This window comes from Pogona vitticeps, chromosome 2, assembly GCF_051106095.1.
Source record: "Pogona vitticeps strain Pit_001003342236 chromosome 2, PviZW2.1, whole genome shotgun sequence".
Lineage (NCBI taxonomy): Eukaryota > Metazoa > Chordata > Lepidosauria > Squamata > Agamidae > Pogona > Pogona vitticeps.
Window position 1 is genome coordinate 192,070,753 of NC_135784.1, and position 23,270 is coordinate 192,094,022.

Below are 23,270 nucleotides of genomic sequence, written 5' to 3' on the forward strand. Positions count from 1 at the left end.
GGAATGTATTTCCAGAGGGCTGTGGGAATGTTTTTCCTTTAGGCCGGTAAAGTGTACCCTCGAGTTATGAAGGTCCCTACTTACAAAAATTTCGAGGAACGAAAAGCTCATGCCACAAAATTGTTGTTCGACTTGCAGCCGGAGCTTCAACTTACAAAAGGCAGGGGGAAAGGGCGGGAAATTCAAAGCCTCCCTTGCTGCCCTCTGCGTACCATCCCCGGTGCCCGCAGGGTCAGAAGGCAGAGGGCAGTGGGGATGGAAGACAGGGATAGCAAAGGGGTTATTGAAGCATGGAAATCCAAAAGTGACCCGTGCTCACTGCCTGTTTCTCAGCCGCTCCGACCCCGCTGCTGGCTTTCCACTTTCCAAGATTCACAACTCCTTTCGCTGTCCCTGTCTCCCATCCCTGGTGCCCTCTGAAAGCCAGCAGTGGGGGCGGAGCAGCTTTCGGCTTCCTGGGCTTCCAAAGCTGGACACGCTGCCCTCTGTCTCCCATCCCGGTGCCCTCTGCCTGCTCTCCACACAAGGACAGAAGACAGAGGGCACCAGGGACGGAGACAGAGAGCAGCGGGTGCAGCTTTGGAATGCCCGGGATTTATTTTTTATTTTTTTGGCCTGGAACGGATTAAATGGTTTTCAAGGCATTCCTATGCAAAATGGACTCTCGACCTATGGACTTTTCGACCTGCAGCCACCATTCCAATATTGATTAATTCCGTAAGTCGAGGGTCCACTGTTGAAGCCAATACAAAATAAGAAGACCAGACACTTGTTATGGCGGAGAAGACAATGGATTGACAAAAACAACACCTGTTTCTCGAGAGAAGAGAAGGAGGGGACAGCTTCTATCACCTTATGCCATGATCGGATGACAGCGTGGGAAGACCAAGACGACAGGAGGAGCTGAGAAGATAGAAAAAGGAACTTTCGCCATGTGCAGTGTTCCATCTTGTTCCTATTTTTCCTTTTTGGATGGAACCATAGATTTTTCTAGGTCTTTTTGCCTGCTGCTCCGTGCAGGGAAAGGACTGGGGAAGATGTAGGGAGTCAATGAAGAAGAGAAAGGGGGCTTTAGGCCTTTTGCCTACCCTAAGGAAGCTTTTAGAGATTTTTAGAGCTATTGTAATTAAAAGAAGATTTTTTGTCTTAATTGTAATTTGTAACAAGCCTTGAAAACACTTATTTGCTATGCTTTTGCATCAAACTGACTTTATTCTGTAAATCTATATTTTTTCAATAAAAAGATCAATTCTAAAATCTTTTGGCTTCTTGAACAGTGAAGCTGTCTTAAGTATACCTTGAGGGAGAAGGAAGGCCACATGAAGCTACTGAGTCTTACCTAATTGAGCCAAGTAGATCTTAGGACCACAAAGCTCATGTGCAACTTCATGCTGAGCTTTCTTAAGGGTCAGCAAGTATCTTTTTAGGGCAGACTTGTAAGTAGTAGACTGTTGTACGCCCTGGCTGCGGTCACCAGGACTCACCCAGCTGCATAGGGGTACTCAGATTTCCAATTATTCTCTGTCCGACCGACCAAGTTCTACCTCATAGGAAACTGGGTCCTGACAGTAAGAGACTCCTATATCTCATTAAATGTCTTTACCAGAGTACCGCATTTCATGTTAGATGTGGTACAGAAGGAGATCTGCCAAAGCCTATTCAGGCTAATAAGGGGGTTCAACAGGGCTGTATATTAGCCCTCACATTATTTAACCTATATTTAAATGATCTGCTTGGGTGGTGTCTTGGAACAGACTTCCATCCTCCTAGACTGGCAGAGATCAAATGCCCCCTATTGCTTTATGCAGATGACGCTGTTCTTCCGTCACTATCGAAAATAAGCCTTAAACGGCCTATTCATATATGTATGACCTACTGTAAGAACAATCAATTGGTTACAAATTTGGCAAAACCGAAAATTATGGTTTTTGCTCAGTCTGTAACAATAAGAAAATGGACAATTAATGGCACATGCATTGAGCAAGTAAAATGGCTGAAGTATCTAGGTATTATATTCCACCATAAACTTTTCTGGGCCGCCCACAGATAGTCCATAATCCAAGCAGCCAAGCACATGCAGAAAGCTCACTTGAGTATTTTTTTTTTATTGTGGGGGGGCAATTTATGCCAGCCTTTATCCAAGTTTCTAAGCTCAAGATTCTGCCCCAACTGCTATATGAAATACCAACTTAAATTCTAGTATTTCACACAAGTATAGAGAGTGCGCTTTCAATTTTTCTAAGATCCATCCTTGGAATGCCAAGATGTGCCCCTGCAGATACATTACGATTAGAGACTGGCCTCATATCACAAGAATGGAGTGCTTGGCTCTTTGCTTTCAGATATTCCGCCATGGGATATCTTAACCTTTTACAGAAAGAGGTACATAAGAGCTCATGGCTTAACACTTTTCCAGCCAAACTGCATCTATTAGGGCTCTCGATGGACTTTCTTTATGCCCAGGAACCCAAGGCAGCCAACTCTACCCTAGAAAAGCAGATTAGGGACATAGAATACTGAAAATCAATTTCAATGGCTCGCAAAACATGTTTCATCTTGCATTTTGGCCTAAACTTTAATTTTTCTCAAAGCGCTAGGTATTTGGAGAATTTGATTATCCCAAAATACAGGCACGATTTCTCAAAAGCCTGATTTAACTGTCTCCAATTCGGAATTTTAGATGGGCGTCATTCCGCCATAAGTTATGAAAACAGATTGTATCCTTGTAGCGACAGTAAAATTGAAATACGTCCTCTTTGAGTGTAATCTTTACAGGAATTAGCCTATCAAATTTCTCAAGCCTCTAATGAATGTCTTCCCAGTTAAGACTCTGCTTTGTTATATAAAGTATTTATTAAGCAACACAAACAAGATAACTACTGAATTAGTGGCCAAATTCCTATTCTCTGCCAAAAGAATACAAAATAATTCTTGACCTCTGCCTAATTCCCATCATAAAAAAAGTCTCGTGAATCAATTTTATTAACTTATTCTGTTTTAGCTATCTTGAAATGTTTCAATTACTTCCATTTATTTTAAATATTACATGCATGTATTTTATTGGGTCAGAGACCAAAAATATTGATGGACTGAGGCAGGCCCTGGTCAGGCAACCGAGAAGACCACACACCAGTAATTTTGGGTTAAGCACTATTCATGTAACATTTATTGATGAGACATAAGAGACAGGATATGAGACAAAAGGTACCAGGAGGAGTCTCTAATACTTCCCAATCTTGAGAAGCTCATTGATCCAAAAGACCCTGCTGTGGCAGGTGTTCAGTCCTGAGCAAGCATGACAGGAGCAATTCCTGACGCACTGTCGAAGCCCACCTGTCCCTTCCTGGGTCATCCTACTTTTTCGCATAGAGCTCCCTCGTGGGCAAGCAGGGGACAGACTCTGGTTTCCTGGGCAGATACAATGTGTTGCCATGCAGGAACGCTTCCTTTCATTTGTACAGTTTGAACAATCTGCCACAGATATGGTTTTAGCTAGCCTTAATAAACTACCTTCTTCAGGATTTAGGAGAATGTAAAAGAAAAGTTTTTATTTTCATCTCTCCAACATTATTCTGAAAATACAGATAAAACATCTTTCCCTTGTTTCTCCTTCTGACTGCCAGTAAAATAACAGTCAGGATTTAGATTACCACACCACAGGAAAGCAAAATATATAGGTGTATATATATATATATATAATAACATCCATCAGGGGAAGAAAAGCATCATTTCTTTTCAAGAAAGCCCATGAAAGTCATTTCCTAGAAACCCAATCAAACAGGACAGGTAAAGGAAACCCTTCTCCATGATAAAAGGAGCACTATAAAACATTCCCCTCCCTTGACGATGATGCCAAGCCTGATGTTGTCTTTGAACAGAAGAGAAATCACCACTTCTGTTCAGGAAAGAAAACAAAAGGGATTTCCTTGACAAGCAATCGCACAAGACGGGTAGAGGAAATACTTCGCCTAATCCAAGATGAAAGGCGCATAAGGACGCACCACTCCCCCGAAATGAGACGACGCAAAGACTGATAGTTTCCTTCAACAGAAGAGAATTGACTACTTCTCTTCAAGAAAGGCTATGGAAGTCATTTCCTAGAAACCCGATCACACAGGACGGTTAAAGGAAATGCTTCTCCATAATAGAAGGCGCACTATGAACCCCACCCCCATATCGACGATGCCAAGCCTGATGTTGTCTTTGAACAGAAGAGAAATCACCACTCATGTTCAGGAAAGCCCACAGAAGGGATTTCCTTGACAACCAATCACACAAGACGGGTAGAGGAAATACTTCGCCTAATCCAAAATGAAAGGCGCCTAAGGATGTACCACTCCCCCGAAATGCGACGACGCGAAGACTGAAAGTTTCCTTCAACAGAAGAGAATTGACTACTTCTCTTCAAGAAAGGCCATGGAGGTCATTTCCTAGAAACCCAATCACACAGGACGGGTAAAGGAAATGCTTCTCCATAATAGAAGGCGCACTATGAACCCCACCCCCATATCGACGATGCCAAGCCTGATGTTGTCTTTGAACAGAAGAGAAATCACCACTCATGTTCAGGAAAGCCCACAGAAGGGATTTCCTTGACAACCAATCACAGAAGACGGGTAGAGGAAATACTTCACCTAATCCAAAATGAAAGGCGCCTAAGGATGTACCACTCCCCCGAAATGCGACGACGCGAAGACTGAAAGTTTCCTTCAACAGAAGAGAATTGACTACTTCTCTTCAAGAAAGGCCATGGAGGTCATTTCCTAGAAACCCAATCACACAGGACGGGTAAAGGAAATGCTTCTCCATAATAGAAGGCGCACTATGAACCCCACCCCCATATCGACGATGCCAAGCCTGATGTTGTCTTTGAACAGAAGAGAAATCACCACTCCTGTTCAGGAAAGCCCACAGAAGGGATTTCCTTGACAACCAATCACAGAAGACGGGTAGAGGAAATACTTCACCTAATCCAAAATGAAAGGCGCCTAAGGACGTACCACTCCCCCGAAATGCGACGACGCAAAGACTGATAGTTTCCTTCAACATAAGAGAATTGACTGTTTCTCTTCAAGAAAGGCCATGGAAGTCATTTCCTAGAAAACCAATCACACAGGACGGTTAAAGGAAATGCTTCTCCATAATACAAGGCGCACTATGAACCCCACCCCCATATCGACGATGCCAAGCCTGATGTTGTCTTTGAACAGAAATCACCACTCCTGTTCAGGAAAGCCCACGGAAGGGATTTCCTTGACAACCAATCACACAAGACGGGTAGAGGAAATACTTTGCCTAATCCAAAATGAAAGGCGCCTAAGGACGTACCACTCCCCCGAAATGCGACGACGCAAAGACTGATAGTTTCCTTCAACAGAAGAGAAGTGACTGTTTCTCTTCAAGAAAGGCCATGGAAGTCATTTCCTAGAAAACCAATCACACAGGACAGTTAAAGGAAATGCTTCTCCACAATAGAAGGCGCACTATGAACCCCACCCCCATATCGACGATGCCAAGCCTGATGTTGTCTTTGAACAGAAGAGAAATCACCACTCCTGTTCAGGAAAGCCCACGGAAGGGATTTCCTTGACAACCAATCACACAAGACGGGTAGAGGAAATACTTCGCCTAATCCAAAATGAAAGGCGCCTAAGGTTGTACCACTCCCCCGAAATGCGACGACGCAAAGACTGATAGTTTCCTTCAACAGAAGAGAATTGACTGTTTCTCTTCAAGAAAGGCCATGGAAGTCATTTCCTAGAAAACCAATCACACAGGACGGTTAAAGGAAATGCTTCTCCATAATACAAGGCGCACTATGAACCCCACCCCCATATCGACGATGCCAAGCCTGATGTTGTCTTTGAACAGAAGAGAAATCACCACTCCTGTTCAGGAAAGCCCACGGAAGGGATTTCCTTGACAACCAATCACACAAGACGGGTAGAGGAAATACTTCGCCTAATCCAAAATGAAAGGCGCCTAAGGTTGTACCACTCCCCCGAAATGCGACGACACAAAGACTGATAGTTTCCTTCAACAGTAGAGAATTGACTGTTTCTCTTCAAGAAAGGCCATGGAAGTCATTTCCTAGAAAACCAATCACACAGGACGGGTAAAGGAAATGCTTCTCCATAATAGAAGGCGCACTATGAACCCCACCCCCATATCGACGATGCCAAGCCTGATGTTGTCTTTGAACAGAAGAGAAATCACCACTCCTGTTCAGGAAAGCCCACGGAAGGGATTTCCTTGACAACCAATCACCGAAGACGGGTAGAGGAAATACTTCACCTAATCCAAAATGAAAGGCGCCTAAGGACGTACCACTCCCCCGAAATGCGACGACGCAAAGACTGATAGTTTCCTTCAACAGAAGAGAATTGACTGTTTCTCTTCAAGAAAGGCCATGGAAGTCATTTCCTAGAAAACCAATCACACAGGACAGTTAAAGGAAATGCTTCTCCATAATAGAAGGCGCACTATGAACCCCTCCCCCATATCGACGATGCCAAGCCTGATGTTGTCTTTGAACAGAAGAGAAATCACCACTCCTGTTCAGGAAAGCCCACGGAAGGGATTTCCTTGACAACCAATCACACAAGACGGGTAGAGGAAATACTTCGCCTAATCCAAAATGAAAGGCCCCTAAGGACGTACCACTCCCCCGAAATGCGACGACGCAAAGACTGATAGTTTCGTTCAACAGAAGAGAATTGACTGTTTCTCTTCAAGAAAGGCCATGGAAGTCATTTCCTAGAAAACCAATCACACAGGACGGGTAAAGGAAATGCTTCTCCATAATAGAAGGCGCACTATGAACCCCACCCCCATATCGACGATGCCATGCCTGATGTTGTCTTTGAACAGAAGAGAAATCACCACTCCTGTTCAGGAAAGCCCACGGAAGGGATTTCCTTGACAACCAATCACACAAGACGGGTAGAGGAAATACTTCGCCTAATCCAAAATGAAAGGCGCCTAAGGACGTACCACTCCCCCGAAATGCGACGACGCAAAGACTGATAGTTTCCTTCAACAGAAGAGAATTGACTGTTTCTCTTCAAGAAAGGCCATGGAAGTCATTTCCTAGACACCGAATCACACAGAACGGGTAATTGAAATGCTTCTCCATAATAAAAGGCGCACTATGAACCCCCCCCCCCAAATAACGACGATGCCAAGCCTGATGTTGCCAACAAATCACATAAGACGGGTACATGAAATTTTTCTCTTGTCTCAGCTTTAAAACAGCACCCCTCTCTAAAAGGCGAAGACAAAAGCCTGTGGAATTCACAATAACACAGAAGACACTATCGCTTCCCATCAGCTAAGGAAATAAGCAGCCTTTGTATTGTCTCATTTCAGGAAGTGCCACTGATGAGGTAAATTTAATATTGGTGCAGGGGACATATATCTCAGGCCCTACCTGGGTGGATGTCAAGGAAATGCTTTCTATGGGCTTCCCTGAAGAGGATTCACTCAGTTATTCAGAGTCTCAGGGTAGAGAGAAGAGAACACCTCTGAGAGATGGGGTAGTTTGTAGCTTCTGGGAATAGCTGATTTCCCTTACATACCCAAGTAAATAACTTCCCTGTCTTCTCATTCCCCTCCAGTATGCAAATAAACCCCTCTTGTCCATCCCTCTCCACTCCCAGGCCCACCCCTTCCCTTTCACAAACCCTCCTGCAATGCCCCCCCCTCTGCTCCCAGTTGCGTGCCCTGCAATGCCCCCTCTCCTCCCCGGAAGCCCGTCTATCCCCACCCTGCCTTTTCTGGCCCAACACAAGCATGGTCCCTCCTGCCCTCCCCCCCCGCTTTCTTGTCAGCCCCTCCTCGACGCATCTCATCTAATGCCCATGGCCTTTTCCTCCCCACCTCAAATGCGGTTCTCCCCCCTCCCCTCCCCTCCCCTCCCGTCCCCTCCAGTCATTCCCTCCTCGACGCGAGCCCTGTCTATCCCCCCCCCCCCCCGTATTTTTCCAGCCAGTAGGAGCCCGGTTGTGTTGGATTGTTTTTCTTTTGCTATCAAGGGTGGAAAGTCTCTCATTAGGAGGCATTTTTCTCTTTTTTTTGCCAATGGTCGTCGGCCACAGGTTGAAAGGAAAAAAACGGCTGGACTATGTTTCAAGTTCGGGTTTGGCAAATATAGCACCTCCATATGGACTAGTGTGGGAACGCTGTCCTCAAGGTCAGCAGCTGATATCTGTTCTTCAGTGCAGAGTACAATCTCCTTAGAGTTAGAATATAACTTCAAAGGATTTCTTCGGCCAATCCTAACTAGTGTCCCATCTGAATTCTCTCAACAATCTGTAAATTTGTCAAGGTTAATCAAAGAGAGTTCTCGGGGCGTGGCTCTAGGAATTCCGCTGGCGGACATGTACATGTCGACTGACTTCTTGCTTTATCTCCAGTTAATTGCTTTTTCTTTGTTTTGTGATCACCTAAACCTTTAGCCGTTTTGTTTTGTGATCACTACAGTCTAGGATGGCTCTCAGGCATGAGACGTTTCAGCAGATGCAGAAGCCATTTGGCATATAAAACAGTCACTCCAGTTCTTTCAACCAAGAGTTCACATGCTTGCATTTGATGGCTCAGTGAGCTTTCTAACGCAAAGTGCACATCTCAGACGTTCTGCAGGGAGAAAAGAAGACAAAATTGCAATGATGAGAATGTTGTGATTTATTTCCAAGAATAAGTCCTTTTGCACTGAAATACTTCTGCTGTATGTTCACAGAAGCATTAAAGGCAACAAACCTGCATTGTTCGAGTTCGCATTTTGCAACACAGCTCTAAGCAGAAAAACACACTGGAGGCAGTAGAACCCTGACATTTCCATCCACAAAAAAACAATCAATCAAGAATATTACAATGAGATATACAGAAGAGAAATTTAAAATCTGGCACACGAGATCTTTCTTCTTTGCACAAGGAAAAAACTATCAGATGAGAATACTGTAAATATGGGAAATCACACCTTTATCTTGGCCATTTGACAATCCTGAATCAACTGTATGCTTTGACCTTCACTCCTGACACTCTCTCATTCACTCTTTTCGACTGCTGCTTTTATTCCTTTTTTAATCTGAAGTAACCCAAAGGATGCCATGTATGCCTTCCTAGTCTTTAATCCTTACATGGATAAACACGAGTTTTACCTATTCCTAACCATGTTCTCATCCACTGTGTTACAGTTCTCATTTGGTTTCAAGCCACATCAGGTGGATAACTTTCAAAAAAAGATGTAGAATGTCATAATATTGTCCAATCCTACATAAACCTATTTTTAAAAGTTTCATTATCTCCATGCCACTAATGGTAAGAAGAATTTAAACTTTATACTAAGAGAGAGAGAGAGAGAACTGCTTTGCTGCCCCCTACAGCTCAGACTAAGCCTTGCATGCAGAGAGAGTCAAAGGCTTGAATGCCCCAAAAGGGATGGGAGGCAAAGGCAAGGCCATCCAAAGGGCCCCCCTGAAATAAAGGAACCTGAACAACTATTCCACCAAATCAGTACTCAAAAGACTAACAGCAAAGTCAACACCGTTCTGGGGAAATGCATTCCCCTGAATAAACAAGCAAAGCTAAGTTGAAAGGAACTGCTCACCCAGCTTAATTGGGGTTTTTTTCCCCCTAGCCTCTTCCAGGTTCACTCTTAGTGAAGTGTGAAGCCTCTTACAGAGAGGATGCACTGACCACTTTAGTCATGCTTTGAGGCAGGGTGATGCAAAAGCACATCCAGGCTCAAAAGCAACCTGAAGGACAAAGCCTATCCTGAGATTCAGGCAGCTAAGAGTAGTTCCCTCCAAAAACAATTAACAGCTTCCTACCTCTCAGCTCTCCCCACAGAGTAGCATGGTTTCAGCGCTGAAGCCGAGTTCCTCATAACAGCAGGCTGGGTGACACGTTCCAGCCAGAATAAAGCTGCTGCCCAGAACTGCTGAGCTCAGCCATTTCCTCTGGCTGGCCTTATATCCCATCTCCCTCCACCAGGGCCTGCAGCCTTTCCAACCAATCAGGTGCCGTCCTTTCTGAAGCCAACTAATTGGTAACTTCTGGAAGAGTAGCTCCTGAGGTCACCAGGTGTGCCTAATTAGCACACCAAGGGAAGACAAAAAAACAAATCCTCCCCAGTTTCAAGGCCTATAGATAGCATTCTTCGCAGCCAGGATGGCTCTGTCAGTGCCGGAGCCTTCTTTCTCTCCTCTCCACTCTTTTTGTAGCTTTCCTCTGCTCTGTTTTCTGAGAGATGGTAAGAGTGGCAGCTTTCCTGGTGCCAAAACTCGGGATCTCTGAGTCAGGGAGAGGGACTGAGTTTTAAATTCTTTTGAACTTCCCCACTGCTGGCACCAGGGAGGCAAGGGTCTCTCTGAAGACAGGCAGATGATGGTGTGGTGATGCGCTTGACAAGCCCTCTGGCCGAACGCAGTCTTTTTGACTGATGGGTTTTATTGATGCCTCTCCAGCAGAATCCTAGTTCTGCCCCCTTTGGGGAGACTCTTCCTGAAGGGAAAAGCATTTGGTGCCCATCGGTAGAGGAGGTTTGGGGAGTCCAGCCCTGCCTCCTGCAGCCTTGGTAGGTCTACTGGGAAATGCCTGCTGAGGGAGGGTCCCGGCTGTAAAAAGGTGAAAGGGGAAAAATCCCTCGTAAATGCCACTAACATGATAGTCTCTGCTAATGCCCAGGGAACCTTCACCTATGTGAATGGCGCTATGCCTGGATGGGTTCATGATGCCCAGGTGCTGGAGGCATCCAGTGTGCTTCCCTTGCTGGAGAGGTGGGCCTGCTGGGGCGAGGGTGGTTGCTGGGTAAGTTTAGTGCGTGGCAAATGGGAGGGAACAGAGAGAAATCATACAGATGCTGAGGGCCATGTTTCCCCCACTCCAGCTGATTGGGGCTATCCTCTGTGGCCATTCCAGCAGACACCGTACCCTGAGGACCTCCCTGGAGGCATCAGCCCCTCTAATGATGCGCACAAGAAAACCAGAATTGTGACAGAGCGAGCGATCCTTTCGGATGGGGAAAACGCGTTTCTGTTGTTTGCAGCACGTAGGGGGTCACCTGCTCCGCAAATCAGAAAAGGTGTCAAATACCTTGCTAGTGTGTGCTGTGCTACATAACTTGGCCCTCTAGATCCCCTTAGACGTGGAGGCTGCTATAGCCATGACTTCCCATGTGTGCTTTGAATGAGACAGGGGAAACATCCCAGGGCCAGGATCCACAGCGGGTACAGTTGCGGGACTACGTCGACCATGCCTACTTTGGGCCTTGAGGCAAACAAGCTGCTGCAGGATGTGATCCGTCCCCACTTTTTTGGAACTGCAGAGCTGTCTTTCACATTCCCAAGCATTTCCCAAGGATTCTCCTGCCAAAACCCAACCCTTTGCTCCTAGCTACCTCCCTACATGCCATGCCACCCTCCTTCCGTGGGATGGCCTCGTCTTATTTCCTTTTCCCTCCCTTCTAACTCATCATCAATGGCAAATATAGCAACTAGAGCTGTGCAGAGTTGTACTTTGGGCAACAATTCTTAGGCTGGGCATATTAGGCATCACAGGGGCTCTCGTCCCTCTGACACAACTCTACACAGCTCAGGATCTGACCTTTCACTGTCCATCTTCCTGCCTTCTTTTCTGGTTGGGTAATGTTTAGGGACTTACCTTGGGCTCTTTTCCCCCAACATTGGGCAGCCGGGTTGGCTCCCACCCACTCCCTCCGCCTCCTGGCTCATGATTGGGGGACTGCGTGGATCCATCTGACCCTAATCCTGTCCACCCTCAGCCTCCTGAGTAATGTCTGGGAGGGTAGTTTGGGTCCCTTAGAGTAGCATTCTGCCCACCCTCAGCCTCCTGGGTCATTATTGGACAGCCGGCACAGGCCTCACCCACTCTCAACCTTATTCCTAGAGCTCATGATGGATGGATGGGCCCTCTGCATATGTTTTCATGCCCCACTCCATGTTAAAGGCAAGCCATGGGGTTTCTTCCACCCTTCCCCTGACATTATGACGGAAAATGGAGTTTATGTTCCTTCCTTTTTCCTGCCACATGTTCCCCCAGGAGAAAGGCCTTGAGCCTACTTTTGTAATCATGTAATTTCAAGAACAAACAAAATCCACACTGTTGTTGTAGATGGCATTTTATTGAGCAGGTTCAAAGAAAGAGTGCTTGGAATATAGTGTGCCTGGGCACTAGCATTTTGCCTTAGAACCACCCTTGTATCTTCGACAAAGAGAAAGACAGACGGACAGCAGAGAGACCTGTGCAGAGAGCCTTTGTGTAGCTGTGCTGCGCCTGACCCATAGCTGTCTGACCATGCCATTGCCAGTGTCCAGCTGCAAGGCTCAGGCAGTGCTTACTGCAATGGCTGCGGTCACATACTGGCTGAGTGGCACATTACCTTATGCTTTTTTTTTCCCAAATGGTGTGTGACTTCCTTGGCTCTGTGACAGAGCAATTTTGCCTTGAAGGGAAGAAGTGGCAAGATAATTCTTAGACACCACATATAGTAGTTTTCTGGAGGAGTAGACATTTCTCAGGAAAGAAAAAGCTACTCGCATGCTGCATTCACAAACAGGCACATACATCCATCTAAACGCACTGTTCTAGCACTGCACAGTCACCCATTCAGCTGAATGACCATTATTCCAATTGTGGTGCTGTATCACTTCTTCGCTGCCTGGAAATTTGGTTTTCAGTTTTTGGTGATTTCCGTGCGTGCAGCCTGTCCTGCAGCTTTACTGGCCCAAATCCTTCTTTTGTGTAACAACTAAAGCTGCAAGAGCGCTGTCATCATCTGTTTCTGGCTGCCTGAAGGTGCAATCCTGCCCTCCAATATTGCACCATCCTTTCTCTCTCCAGGCCCTTTGCACTGGCAAGGCTGACTAACCTTTTAATTATACCACGACAACACACTTCAACATATTATGTGCATGGCTCAAATGATATGTGCTGAGTTTTTTGTAATCTCAGTAAAATAAGAGGATGATCAGGAAAGTTACCTAGTTTTGTGACAGACCTCAGAATGTTCTCTTGAGCTGCCTCTGACATTTGATGGGAGGAAAGGCCACACAGCTGGCTCACCACCTCACTCTCTAAACTCTCCTCCAGGGGGATCGGGAAAGCTGCCTCCTTGCCAGACTTTATTTCATCTCCTTTACTGCTCAACATCTATGCTAAATTGCTGGGAAAAGGTGACTGGCACCAGCATTGGATCTATTTTGAACCACTAGGTCACATAATGTCTTGCTTGACCTTGGAGCAGGGATCTTGGGCCTTCCAAATACTGTCTGGACAGCTGTGGTTGGACAGCAAAGGGCCAACAGCCTGCAACTGAATCCAGACAATATAACTCACTGAGCTATTCAGCCTCCGAGAGTTGGGATTGCCCGAGTCTAACTGTGAAGATACCTAGCCAAGTAAAATGAAGACTAGGTGGGGCTCCATACATATCTATGAAACAAGATCTATATCTTCCACCAGGAAATAACTATGCTATTGGAAAGTCAGCATAGCCGAGTAAGCTCAATGTTCAGTCAATCTATTCTCTGGGAGGAAAGTCCAGAGGGAAATTTCAGTAGCTGGAGTTGGGCCTCTGGACAAGGTTCCCTCCCCTCCATCCCACAACCAAAGGCCTCCAGAGTGCTAAACAATCACTCATTCTGCGACACCACACTGAGAATCTCAACTTTTCCTTACATGAAGACAAACAGGGTTCTGACCAAATGCACAAGTATTCTAGAGGACCCTATCCCTGCTCCATTAGGCTGCCAGCCTCTTTTCTCTCTCTCTCTCCCTCTCTTCTGCAGTGGGGACATGGATTCCCTTTCCATGAGGAAGGGAGATTCAAGGCTTCTTACACTTGCCAATAACAAAGATGTTGGACAGCCTGCTGGCAAAGCTGTTACCTTTGGCATCAATACGGAAGCACCAGGGATGCAGTTGATGGTCACATCAGTATGTCCCAAGTCACCACACACAAGTTGCCTGTGTCAAACGTGATTAGGTCTGCAATCTTGCCTGTCTCCAGGCTAATCTGAATAGTGTTCCTCACCTTAATGACACAATCAAGATGACAAACAGTCTCACCATTGTTAGTAATAAAGTGCCCATGAAGATCTTTACTTTGCACAGCTTGTACTTTGCCTTTTTTTGGTGTGATTCGGTGAACAAGCATCCTTCTGTGTCATACACAAAGTGCAGGTGCTCACTGGTTTTCTTGATGATGATTACATTTATAAAGAAGGGGATGTCCATGTGGCCTTAGCCATGAATCTCGATAAACCACCGCGTACTGTTCTTATTGACTTTGTCAGGGTATTTATGAGCCTGTTCCTGAGCAAAATGGTGAACAGAAGGCACTCCCTCACTTTGTGGGGACCTGTGGATGGCTAGGGTGCCTTGGCTGTGCTCTGACAAGAAGGGGCCACCATTTCCACTCCAGGGTGGATAGTGGTTCTCACTTAGATGTAGTTTTGCATTAGCAAAAAGCAAAGCGTGCTGCTTCTATACCGCCCCATAGCGCTTCAAGCACTCTTTGGGCAGTTTACAAGTTAATTATGCAGGCTACACATTGCCCCCGCCCCAGCTGGGTACTCATTTTACCGACCTTGGAAGGATAGAAGGCTGAGTCAACCTTGAGCCGGCTACCTGGGATTGAACCCTGCCCGGGTCGTGAGCACAGTTTTAGCTGCAGTACAGCAGTTTAACCGCTGTGCCATGAGGCTCAGTGCATTAGGGTTCAAGTCTATCTACTGTCCCAACTTCTGCAGCAGAAAGCGGTAATAAGCCATCAGAATACACTGCATGTTTCCAGGTGAACATTATTACTTGGAGAGGATAGATGGCTCAGGGACTTAAATACATTTGGCTGAAATGTTAGAGGTTCTGAGTTCAGTTCTCCAGCGTGTGTCCCAGGAAAAGAGCCGACCTCTTTAGTCTTGAACAAACTGCACTGTCCATCAGAAGAAGAAAATGTGGACCACTTCCAAGAGTATACCTACAAATCCTTGGCTAGAGTTACTATAAGTTGGAATAAAATTGATGGCAGGCAATGATTATTATCGGGCATAATGAGTGCCAGGGCTTGTTTATTTTACTTAATTTTGCTTGATTTACTTTTCTGTACTGCAGTAGCTGGAGGCTAAATTTAGACTCTTGAACTGGTATCATGCTTCAGACATGAATTAAATAAACAATTTAGTTAGGCTTACAAAACGGGAGCATTCCCAGAAAGCATACATAAATTTGCTTTAAATATTATTGTCCATTCTGAGAGAAATACAAATGTGTCTGCTTCTGCCTTTTTCAGCAACTTATAAGAACATAAGAAGAGCCCTGCTGGATCAGGCCAAGGGCCCATCTAGTCCAGCTTCCTGTATCTCACAGTGGCCCCACCAGATGCCTCTGGGAGCACACGAGACAACTAGATGCCTGTCTCCTGATACCCCTCCCCTGCATCTGGCGTTTGGAGGTACCTTCCTTTAAGCCATAAAAAAACATTTTAAAAAAGAGAAGAAAAGTGTGCTGCTTATTTACTGCCCAAGAGCACTGAAAGCCCCCTCTGGGCTGTGCAGAATTTCCTTATTCCCTCAGGCGCTCTCTTATTCATGCATGCTCCATCGAAGGTCCTCCTGCACTGTTTCTAATTTCCCTATTTAATATGAATTATGCTATATTGCTGTCCCCTTCATGGATTGCTGCCTTGTCGTGGTGAATGTGCTTCAGTAACTCAGAGAAGCTATGGGCTATGCCGTGCAGGGACACCCAAGACGGACAGGTCATAGTGCAGAGTTCTGACCAAGTCCTGCTTGCCTGCTGCTGAGCCCAGTCGCCTCATCGGGCCAGGTTCTGATCAACCTTGGGCCTCCAGGGCCGTACTCTAGTCTAAGGGCTACATTAAGTCCTGCCTGCTGAGTCCAGGCTCCTCAGGCTTCATTCCCAGTTCCTCCCTGCTTATTCCAGCCTTGTACCCTTTCCGGGCGCCCCCATGCCAACATGGCCGGGGCGGCTCCAACCAAATCTGAGGGTTTCTGTTGTGTGTGTCCCTCTCTATTGCCTCTATAGGTTGGCAGAAGCTGGGAGCAGCAACGGGACATAGCTCACCCCGTCTTACGGATTTGAACTCCAGCGCTGACCTTCCAATCAACAAGCCCAGTGGCTCAGCGGTTTAACCCGCAGTGCCATGGTCTACTTTGCAGCCATGTGCCTCAGTGCCCGATGGGGCAAAAAGTCTACATTGCTGGCCATATGACCTCTGTCCTAGTCTTGCAGCTCCTTCCAACTTCTTTGGGCTACATTCCAAAAGGCCTGCCTGCTGATTCCAGCTTCCTCGAGCTTGATTTTCAAATGCTATTTGCTGAATTCAGTGTCCGACCCTCCTTGAGTGTCCCCAATGCCAATGTGGCAGGGCCATACTGACTCTAAGAGCTACATTAAGGCCTGCCTGCTGATTCCAGCTTCCTTGTGCTTGATTCTCAAATGCTGTTTGCTGAATTCAGAATCCTAACCTCCTCAGGCGCCCCCAATGCCAACATTCCAGGGGTGACTGTAATCCTTCCTGGCAGCCAAGAAGACCACATTTTAGTTCTTTTTGGAGGTTGCCTTTATCCCACTTAATGGCAAACGCCTCCCTCTTGCTCGTCCATGTGGCTGATTTCTGCCACTATACCACCAATGCCTCCCCCAATGCCACCCTATCGCTAAGAATCATGTTGGTACCTGGAATGTCCGAATCCCATATCTGTAATCCTGCCTAGGAAGACAGTGCCCGATAGGGCCACAGTCTATGTTGCTGCCAACTACCTCAGTGTTCGATGGGGCCAAAAAGCCTGCTTTGCTGCCAACTACCTCAGTGACCGATGGGGCCATGATCTACTTAGCGGCCAAGTGCCTCAGTTCCCGATGGGTCCAAAAAGCCTGCTTTGCTGCCAAATACCACGTTGCCTCCCGGATGCAAACTCTACTTCACAGGCAAATGTGATGTTGCTGAAGACAAACTCAGTGCCTCATGCCTCTGTGTGCTACCTCAGTGCCAAAGATCTCTCATTCTGCTGGGGCCAAATATAACTTCCTCAATGCCATGGGCTTCTGTGCCGTGTGGTAAACTATTCTGGGGTAGTTATTCACTCCAATTTGTGAGTGAATAACTCGGATGTCCAATGTCCAATCTTCACCAAACTTGGTAGGCGTGTTGGGGAAGGACATAGGAAGCTTTGGTATGATTCAGGATTCTCTAAGTCCCTGAGGGCAGCCTTCCTGGGGGTGTTCTCCTTGTGACTATATAACTCAGGGCTCCATTAACCAATGTTCAACCAATGTTCCGGACTTGTAGAAAACAGTTTGAGGAAGCTTCCCCGCAAGTTTGGTGTCTCTAGGTGCTTGGGGGCCAGTTTTATAGCTTTTAATGCAAAGACAAATTGATGAATTGATTCGTTGAAGAATATTTGTATTCATTGATTCGTTAACCTTGACAAATCACAAATCAAAACAAATCACCATTTTTTAATTCATCCCCATCTCTAGTTGAAACTGGCTCCTTTCCCCTATAGATCCAGAATCACTCATTCCAAGCTTCCATTCCTAAATTTTCTTTAAATGTAACTTGGATTTTCTGATTTCAGTTTCTACACCACCTCCAACCTCCCACCTCTCCCATTCCTTCTGTCTTATGCCTTCTGGATTCTGCACTGTTTCCACCTTGTCCCTTTCCCTCCATTGACGTTGCATTTCACAGCCTTTGGACAGCAGCAGCACCAGGTGGCTCTTCTGCCTTCTAAAAACTGGAAATCTGAGTCTCCAGTAGCATTACAGAACAGACGGGGAGGGAGGGGGTAGCCCCCAAGTGGGTGGGTGGGGGGAATGAAGTGAAGTCAAAGGGATTTATTTGATCCTCCGGTAATGTCACATAAACTAATCCAAATCAATGGGCAACAGAATGAACTCTAAAACAGAAGGAAATAAAATGTCTGGATGAGCCCTTAGATTGGGATTTTTAAAAAATCTGTTTCTCCATCATACAATAACATGTCATGGACTTAATGTTCTATAGTAATTATTTAATCTCATATATGTTGCCCACTTATTATGTTAAATTTGTATCTGCCTATTGTTTTCCAATAGATATCCAGGCTGGCTGGATACCTCTGTTGTTTAGATCTCTGGCTACAGAGCTAGAGGTTGGGAGTTTGAGTTTCCAGCTGTACCTGTGAAGTCCAGCCAGCCTTTATGGCCTTGGGCAAGCTGCACAGTCCCAGGGTGACTCCACAAGCATGATAAACCACTTCTGTGTATTGTCAACCTGGAAAACTCTGAAAAGGGTTGTCTGAATTGACTCGATACCACATTATTGTTTTTTTCATCATCATCATTACTGGGATTATATAAGCCAATCAATCAGGGAAAGTCTGCCTGAAGATAAAGGTCTTCACCTAGTTGCAGAAGTACAACAAAGGTGGGCCAAACTAGCCTCCTGTGGGAGGGAGTTCCAAAGTCTGGGAGCATATTAATATTAATATTGGATATTAATATTAAGAATGGGATTTTCCAATAATTTTGGAAATCTGAAAATTCTCCATTCTGGAAGTACTACCTGGTAGACAGACACCTAAATATGACTAATTTGGGAGAAAGACCGAAACTGGAAGGCTTTGAGGCCTAGCTAGGCCTAGCTTTACCCAAGCTATCCTGTTCAGAAAGAAAGCTCCCAGATAGCAATGGGCCAAGAACAGGAAGCTTTGGTAGATCCAGGCCTGGCTGAGCCTCAAAGCCTTCCAGTTTACGCATCTGTCTACAAAATAGGACACCAATGATGGAGAATCATGGGATTTGTAGGAGATTTTTTAAAAATCCTATCTCTAATTAATACTTCATAGAATCATAGAAACACAGAGTTGGAAGAGACCACAAGGGCCATCGAGTCATCCCCCTGCCATGCAGGAATTCCATCAAAGCACTCCTGATAGATGGCCATCCAGCTTAAAAATCTCCAGAGAAGGAGACGCCACCACACTCCGAGGCAGCCTATTCCACTGCCGACCAGCTCTGACTGTCAGGAAGTTCCTGATGAGTTTCAGGTGGAATCTCTTTTCCTCTAGTTTGAAACCATTGCTCCTTGCCCTAGTATCTGGAGCTATGGAAAACAAACCTGTCCCTTCCTCGACATGACATCCCTTCAAATATTTAAACACGGCTATCATGTCCCCTCTTAACCTTCTTTTGTAAGGCTAAACATTACCATCTCCCCCAGCCGCTCCTCACAGGATATGGCTTCCAGACCTTTGACCATTTTGGTTGCCCTCCTCTGGACACGTTCCAGGTTGTCAACATCCTTCTTGAACTGAGGTGCCCAGAAATGGACACAATACTCCTGTTGAGGTCTGACCAAAGCAGAATAGAGTGGTACTATCATTTCCCTTGATCTAGACACGAAAATCCTACTGATACAACCAAGAATTCCATTGGCTATCTTGGCAGCCGCATCACACTGCTGACTCGTGTTCAGTTTGTGGTCTACCAAGACTCCTAGATCCCTTTCACAGGTACTGTTGTCTAGCCAGGTGTCTTCCATCATATCTGTGCAGTTCAGTTTTCATAGTCTGTAGCATAGTCCATTCCTGGACTTCAATGTCTTCAATGACAGGAAACGAGCAAATCCAGTTTTCAGTTTTTTACCCTGGAAAATTAAGAAGCCTGCATCTCGTTACACAGTTAGGCTTTGAAGAGAGACAGTTGCCAGAAATTTTACAACTCCTTTCAGTAATCCCTGAAAAGAAGATACAGCTAGCTTTTTGTTTTCATTGCAGGCTGGGTGAAGAGATTCTGTTTTTTCATATTGGGGAAAACATCTTATGTTAGTTGTTTTTGCTAGGCTACTTTGCCCCACAACATTTCACAAACCAGCACTTCTTTCTTAAATAGTCGTTCAAGGATGCTTGTTCCTTACCATCTGCCGAAGATCAAACAGACACCAAAAATGTTCCATTTAAATGACTGGCAATGCTTTTCTTTTGCGCCTGAAAAGCTGAGAACGAGGCACAGCTCGCCTTCCAAGACCTTGGGGCCACATGGGCTAGAAACCTGGCTATATGTTCAAATGAAGGCTGAGATAGTTGTGTTGTTTGCAAATAGGAACAATCCTTCCTTATTACAAGCTCCTGCTCGTTTGCAGACCCATAAACCTGGCCCCTAGAAAAAGGTTCAGGTTCAAGTGCTGTTCTCTTCTGCGGCTGGAAGATGCTCTCAAAGCAGCCTTTTCAATCTGGTAGCCTTCGAGGACTACTACTCCCATTCTCCCCAGTAGCACGAGCCACGTGGGAAAGGCTGCTCTAGCATGACCCTGGAGAGTTGCAGCCTGCCACAGCATCTAACCCTGGGCACAGGAACCAATGGTGATGCGATGTGCTCCAACAGGGTCCATTTATGCCACTGACAACATGGAGTCCTGTTTCAGTCAGCCCATCACCTGGAATTACGCCTTTGGGGCCAGGGGGCAAGCTGGTACCCAGGCTAGCTTAACAGTCCCCAGGGCAGAGGGCAGGAACCTGGCCACCTAGCCTGACATGAAAAGCTCTGCAGTGGTGGCGCCGTCCCTGAATGACCCCAGCCTTCCCGAATTTCAGGTGGTTATTCTACACTGAGTAGAAATGTGGACAAAATGGCCCAAGATGAGATATATTCAGATATTTACGTTTCTGTTCGCTTCTGACCAAGCTGTTCATATACCCACCTCCAATCAGCCACCACATCTGGGCAGGAGTCCACTGTGCCTGCTGTCGAAAGAGATACAAAACCATTGCCTGTCTCCCTGGATGAAGAGGGTGCCTGTTGCACCTTCCTGTGATGGCTAGTTCAGCTGGACTGCCGGCTACTGGGCTGCTCCCTCACTGCCTCCTTCTGCAGAGAAGCTGCAAATGGATGGGAAGCACCGCTCCCTTTCTACAAACTGCGGTCAGGACAAGGGAAGCTGGATTAATTCTACGCCGGGGCCATGCCTAGAGCTCAGCGGATTTCAGAAGACGAGGAGTAAAGGCGCTCCTCCGGAAACGAACCACCATTTATGGAGGCACATGCCAGGGCAGAGTCTTTGCGGGTGGAAAGTTGTAAAAATTTGTCCATTCCAAAGTGTCGTAGGACTGTTTGCAATGGGGGATCTGCAACACTTGGGATCTACCTAAGAATCCACTTGCATGGGGATCCAGTTTTCAGAGTTTCACCATTCTCTTTGCCTTTAAAAATGCCCGTACTGTATTAAGGGAAGGCGTGCATCAAAACACCTTTGTGGGTGAGGGCATGAGGAGCCCCACAACAGAGGGAAAAGTCTAGCCACAATGTACACACCTTAAGGAGGGTACACACAAAAATTAAACACGGGGAAGGGAAAAGGCAATGTGTGGGGGACCCTTCCTCAAACTTGCTAAGCTGTTGTGTGATTCTACAGTTGCAGAGCATACTCTCCTGGATACGATGCAGCTGCTTCCGATGAGAGAGGAGTGGCTACCTATTCTTCCCCTTTCCGGTAGAGATAGAGAGCTAACTTCAAAGCCCTTTCCTTGTCCAATCCGAATTGGCATTGTGCAACCGTGCCCTATCAGTATACTGTCAACTATCTGTAAGCTTGTTAAAGTAATAAAGGGGAGTCCTCCTGGGGGCGTTGCCTGAGGTGTGTGGAGACGTGTGTGCAGAGGGCTCCACTGGCAGACATCTCTGTGTGTGACTGACTTCTTCAACTTCTCTCTCTAAGACTAATTGCTTTCTTAATTACTTGTGATCACCTGAACTATCAGCCTTCTCATCCTGCGACCACTGCAGGAATGTCTCCTGGTTTCCAATGTTCAGAAAGCATCCCAGTGGCTTCCAGTCAACCCTCACCAGTGCAATTTCTCCCTTACCAAAGGAGCCAGGAAAACGGACTGGCTGGAGTCAGGGGCATTGCTCTTCTCGGCTGGAGGCCAGAGCACCAGAGAGACTGGAGGCAGCCTCATCGCGTTCTACTCCTTCCCTGCAGGCTCCTGCACTCACCAGAGCTGCTGTTTTGTGGACCTGCAAACCAGTCTTAATGTCACCTAATCACCAGGTCTGTATCTAGTTACTTATATTGTTGGCAGGGTTATATTATCTCCCCCCCCCCCCCAGATGTATGTGAAGTTCAGATCTGAAGAGGACCGTCGCTTATCTTGAGAGTCTTCTTTCCTGGCTAGCATTTTCTCCCTTCCACCCAGCCAAGGTCAGGGCACCTCGTTGCACAAACAACACACCCAACCTCACATCAGCACCTTGAGGACTAGTCCCTCTTGCTGCACTGGCAGCATTTGCTGGCTGGATAGCTCGATGGGATAGGCAGAGGCAGGGAGTTCGATTCCCCACCTCCTCTGCCTCCTGGGAGAAGAGCCAGCCTGGGTGGCCCTGGGCAAGCTGCACAGTCCCAAGGTTGCCCCTAGAGGAAAGGTAGGGTAAACCACTTCAGATTGTACCTGGAAAACCCTGTAAAGGATCGCCATAAGTTGGAACTGACTTGATGATGTGTGCACATGCACGCATGCATGCACGCACCCACAAACACAGAAAATGTATGTATGAACTGGAACTGGAATGGAACTAGATCCATTGCAATCAGAGATATAAATCTCTGTTGATATGAACTTTGTTCCCTATTGGGGTTATTCCTTTTTTTAAAAAAACATAATTCATTTGCATATCATATCAGATAGAAATATCATCCACAGATCAACAGCTTTCTTTTCTTTTTTTGAGAAAAGTCTGCAGGGTCCTGATTTCCAAGGATTTCCCCACTTCGTTCAGCTGAAGCAAATAGGCCGTATACATTTAACTGGCAGCCTTGTTTAGTGGGTACAATTCCCTGCTGTCTCAAGGGCTCAGGACTTGCCCTTTTGACAAGTTCAGAAGCACCCTGTGGTGCATTTGCCTTTGGCAAGTGAAGGGAGGGAGGGAGGCCATAGCCTTTGGAGGAGGGCGACCTCGCCACGCCTTCGAGCACCCAATGGTGGCATATAGGCAACCTTGGCTTCTGTGCTTAGAAAAGAAATCAGTTTGGGAGCTTTCTCCAGATTACCCAAATGCTACTTTCCCCAATGGGGCCAGATTCAGGCGGTCCCCTTGGGACCCAAAGTTTGTGACAACGATGGTTTGACTGGGATTGCTCAAATTTTTCAACTATGGCTCATTTCACCGGGGCATGTGCAGAATAATTTTCCCAGTCCAGATTGGGAAACTGTAGCTAAACCCAGCAGCTCTTGATGGCTCGTCCGAAATAT

General features: G+C 46.3%; 2 long non-coding RNA genes and 1 pseudogene across 3 annotated transcripts in view; all 3 read right to left on the reverse strand.

The window, feature by feature from the left end:
• The window catches only part of LOC140704756 (uncharacterized), a 166,671-nt gene that overhangs the window by 6,847 nt on the left and 136,554 nt on the right, over positions 1-23,270 (reverse strand). The window lies entirely within an intron of this gene.
• Positions 8,060-9,975, reverse strand: LOC144586455 (uncharacterized). Its single transcript, XR_013541295.1, has 2 exons — positions 9,831-9,975; positions 8,060-8,634 (listed from the first exon to the last, which is right to left on the reverse strand). It is a non-coding gene; the product is annotated as an uncharacterized LOC144586455 (long non-coding RNA).
• On the reverse strand, positions 13,762-14,432 carry LOC140703717 (small ribosomal subunit protein eS4-like; annotated as a pseudogene).